Source organism: Biomphalaria glabrata, chromosome 1 (assembly GCF_947242115.1).
Source record: "Biomphalaria glabrata chromosome 1, xgBioGlab47.1, whole genome shotgun sequence".
Classification (NCBI taxonomy): Eukaryota; Metazoa; Mollusca; class Gastropoda; family Planorbidae; genus Biomphalaria; species Biomphalaria glabrata.
Genome location: NC_074711.1, coordinates 3,085,001 through 3,090,000, shown reverse-complemented (window position 1 = coordinate 3,090,000; position 5,000 = coordinate 3,085,001). Strand labels below are relative to the sequence as shown.

Sequence of the window (5,000 nt, the reverse complement as noted above, 5' to 3'; positions counted from 1 at the left end):
AATTACGTTGATAATGGAGAAAAGGCGCCAAGAAAAAGGATCTGGGAAAATCTGCCAGTGACTTCCGCTCACTTCCGTCTTGCTTCTGTGGTAAACAGGAAACATGTAGAGCATACAGCGACTCTCTGACACCCTATGGGGATTTAACCCCTCCCCCCCCCCCACCTACATATCAGCAACCATTTGAGTCATTTGCACTGGCGTGCAATGGCGTGGGAAGGGTGGGAGTTCCAAATCTGAACATCCCCCCAGGCCCCCATTTGAGTGGGGGGGGGGGCTAATGAGTGTCCGAGATTTTGTTTACATAAAGTATTATGCCAATGCAATGTTATCTTGCATGTATCCCCCACATTGGGCTTGTATATTTATTAATTACATTATCTCATGTCATGATGTCGACTGTCAAAATGCAGGGAGGCCAAGCTCCCCGGGCCCCCAAATCCCTTGCTGCGCCACTGGTCATTCGTATTTGTTCTAAGTCCATTATAATTCTTATCAGAGATTTTCATCTGTGGCGGAAGACTGCAAATATCTAGCTTTCTGGTGTATTCGGTGTACAGAATGAAGGAAGTATTTAAATGTTGTATGATGATTCTTGTTGTTGGTCTTTTTAGCTCTACATTATCTGGCCTAGGACAGATGCATACACATGCACGAACTGTGACAAACTCTGCCGCTCCAGATTTGTCTTGATCAGTCACACCAGATTCTGACCCGTCTTAAGACGAAAGCAAAGCCAGTGATTCGTCTGGTGGCATCCATTGTCTTCCGATACAGAAGGAGCCACTACCTACCTCCCTACCTACATATCTACCTACATATCTATCCATCTATCTATCTATCTATCTATCTATCTATCTATCAATCTATCTTTCTCTCTCTCTCTCTCTCTCTCTCTCTCTCTCTCTCTCTCTCTCTCTCTCTCTCTCTCTCTCTCTCTCTCTCTCTCTATATATATATATATATATATATATATATATATATATATATATATATATATATATATATATATATCAAACTTTGTAAGCTCTTTCGGTTTTAGCTCAAATTTAGCATTTAGTAAGCATCATTGAAGCTCTTTTTAGCGTCCTTATCGTTTAGTCTGACGTAAAACTCTCTAATATTATAGTTTTGGATTGCTTTCAAACAACGAGATCTAGGCGTACATTTTATTTATCCATTTTCGGAACTCATTCTGAGAATGTATTGTTTTGTTTGGCTTCTGGGGCTCTTATCTTTATTTCTATTCCACCCCTCCCTCCTCGCTCATTTCACTCCCCCGTGTCAGTATTAACTGATTGGGCTGTCCATTTTCGGAACATTCCGTCAAGAAACTGAAATGTAGCGTTCAATTGTCTAACAATTTTGCTTTGAGATTATTGGAATGCCAGCTAAAATAAATCCGATTACGTCATCAAATGCGAAGACCTTTTGGTATTTTTCGGTTTTGTTTACTCGGAAGACAAGGGACACAACTGATGTTGTTTTATTTTCATTTTTGTAATGTTGTTGTTTTTTCCTGCGCCAAGACTTTCCCTGTGAGGATATTGATGGCTCCTCAAGGGAGATAATTTCTACCAAACATTTTTTATTATCAAGGAAATTTGAGAACATGTCTACGTGAGACTAAAATAAAATAAGGGGGGGGGGAATAGAGTCATTTTTTTATTTATATTTAATTATTTTGTTATTAGTATTTATTTATTTATTTTTTTTTTTGCATAGTGAAGTCTATTTCAATTATTTAAGCTTTGATGGAAGAAGGGGTGGTTTTCTCCCTTGTATTATTTATATTACATGAACTACACGGACACTTTGGTATAACATTTATTCACGTTATTCCTTCCACCACAGGTTGGGCATTTATAACTATCAGAGATGCTGTATCATTTTCAGACACTTTGTGCTTCTGGTGTGTTAACCGTCTGCAATCCAAAGCTTCTTTGTTTTTGCCTTCCATAAGGGCCTATTCAGTGCTTTTTTTTTTTTTAAATTTTACAATACCTCTATCCAAGTCACTCCTTCGTGGCAGGGCCGGTCTTAGGCCACTGCGACCGCATAGGTTGCAGTGGGCCCCGCGCTTTCATAGGCCCCGCGCTAATTCTAGATGTAATTATTAAATTGCAAAATATATACGAAAAATTCCTGGAAATCTCCTGAATTTATTAAAATCTCCTGACAACTCATAAAAATCTCTTGAAAATATATACAAAATTGTCATGTGTGGGCGTCATTTATTGCGGAAAACGCCAATCCTAACGCGCGATAAAAGAAAAAAGACATTGTCAGCTTTCAAGTAATAAAATGTAATAATCGTGCGAATTTTCACCTTCATCGAAAGCTACAATACTTTATTTACATTTATAGTTACTGGCATATAAATATGTCATAGGTTGCAAGGTTCGTAAAGTAAAGTTAATTTGATCGCAATTTTTAACTTAGTAAAGTCGATTTTTTTTTCTAATACAAAATCTTAAGTTTCACTTATTATCCTTATTCCCACTCAGACTAGGCCCCGCGTAATCAGTTTCGCAAAGGGCCCCGCAATTGTTAGGACCGGTGGGTGGATGCTGATCTAAAAAAACGACTCTAACGATTTTCCTAGAAATTTAGTAGTTGATTATATTGCTGAGAAAAGAATTACTAGCTCGTTGGCCACACGGGGAAAAAAAAAACTTTGACCGTTACAATTTTTCAAAGCAAAAATAAACAAAATGTAAATTTGGCTAGAGTCTGCATCTAGGTTTAGATCCTTCATCGGTTTTTTTGAAAGGACTATCGCGTTTGGGAATTCCCGAATGTAAGGCGTTATTGATTCATGAGTTCAATTAATGTTCAGGAATACTGTGCGCATTGTCTTCTAAGTCTAGATCTTGAAATGATTTTCATTGGAATATTAAAAGATTTACTAGATCTATACATTCGCTTAACCAGGATTCTTTCTCGGGGAGAAGGGGGCGGGGCCAAAATATGTTTTAAAATCTAACAAGGTTGACTAGATCTATACATTCATTGTTAAGAGATAAACAATCGTTGACTAAGTTGCATAAAGTTGCCTATTGTCTGTTGAAAAGAAAAAGAGCATTTTTAATGTTTTTCTTTCTCCACCTCTTGATGGTGATACAATAGGATATAACAACGAAGCTACCGGCATCTGATGTCTCTCTGACGTCAGCCCTCTTCTTGCGTCATGACATCAATTGAAACCATTTTCACTGCGCATAAGTAGCCTTGACTTTAGGAAACATACAGGGATCCAAGGTTGTGTAACAGTGTCAATGTAGATCAAGGGATGCAACTAGGCTGAAACGAATAATATTGTTACAAACACATTTGTATTTACACAAGGAGGTCAATCCACATGTATGGATACCCAGATGTTCTGATGTCATCTTCATTCATCATAATCTTACCTTTGAGTTCCTCGTGGAACATAGGGCCTCGGTAAAAACACGCCACTCTCCACGGTAACTTGCTAGTTTTCTAAAATGCTCTGATGTAAAAATAATTAAAAACATAATGCTTATGATAATAAGTTGTCGTGGCCGAGTGGTTAAGGCGATGGACTAGAAATCCATTGGGATCTTCCCGCGCAGGTTCGAATCCTGCCGACAACGTTAAATTTTTTAAAATTATATTATTTTAAATGACACTTATAGTCTTTTTAGATTTGGAAAATGTGGATTTAGAATGTAGATGTAGAATGTAGATGTAAAAAAATAAATTGGTGAACTTTTTTTCTTTTAAAGCTGAGATAGTATTCTGTGTCTGTATGCTTTTTTTAAAAAAATATGATATGAATGATCTTTAAAAGTTTGCTCTCCCCCTCTCCTTTCCAACGCTCTTTTTCCCTTTTCTTTTTAACTCTTTCTCTCCGTTATTATTTAACACGATGAGTTAATCTACTCCATAAACCTATCTTCTTTCAAAGCTTCTATCAACTGACTCTTCTAAAAAGTTTGAACATGTTTTTTCTCCCATTCCTCAGTCTCGGATCAAGTTAAAACTTTGCACACTTGTTCATTGTACCTGATAAGACATGAATAAATGAAAAAAGTTAATTTATTTTTGGTGATTAATTAATTTGATTGCTCTACAAATTAGGGGAATAAATGGTACTTAATGAGATATGTGGATATATATATATATATATATATATATATATATATATATATATATATATATCCACATATCTCATTAAGTACCATTTATATATATATATATATATATATGGATTTAGTCCCCTTATTTCGTTTTGTCACGTTTTTTCTCCCACTTCCCATTCTCGGATGAAGTTGAAATTTTGCAAAATTAATCGTGCTCGATGAGAATTTACGAATCAATCATAAAAATATACAAATTAGTTAATCTATTAATAATAATTAATTAATTTTGTTTTATATAGCAGAAAGGGAGCTAAACCCTGCCATTTTTAGATAAATTGCAGTAATTACCCTTTGATAACCTTTGTTTTGAAAAAAGTTTTTTGTTTTTGTTTTTGCTTCTTCCTGTCTTTGTTTCTGTCGTTTTCTCTCCCATCCTTCTCGTTCTTTACTCTCTCTCTCTCTCTCTCTCGTTTCTTTACATCTTTTTTTCTGGCTGTCTCTCTTTACATCTTTTTTTTTCTGGCTGTCTCTCTTTACATCTGTTTTTTTCTGGCTGTCTCTCTTTACATCTTTTTTCTGGCTGTCTCTCTTTACATCTGTTTTTTTCTGGCTGTCTCTCTTTACATCTGTTTTTTTCTGGCTGTCTCTCTTTACATCTTTTTTTCTGGCTGTCTCTCTTTACATCTTTTTTTCTGGCTGTCTCTCTTTACATCTTTTTTTCTGGCTGTCTCTCTTTCAATGCTCTCCAGGAAAAGAGAACCGAGTTGATATTGATGTGTGGATGCACGCAAATGTTCCTGTGTGTGTGCGAGTGTTAAAATGTCACACCATCCACAGGAGATTTTATATCATTGCTCTGTAGTTTAACAAAATGAATCAAAATGAAACATCAAA

The 5,000-nt window shown here is 36.0% G+C and overlaps 1 non-coding gene across 1 annotated transcript; it reads left to right on the top strand.

The window, feature by feature from the left end:
- Nucleotides 1-3,535: 3,535 nt before the first annotated feature.
- Trnas-aga (transfer RNA serine (anticodon AGA)) lies at nucleotides 3,536-3,617 on the top strand. The gene has a single exon. It is a non-coding gene; the product is annotated as a tRNA-Ser (tRNA).
- The last annotated feature ends 1,383 nt before the right edge of the window (nucleotides 3,618-5,000 follow it).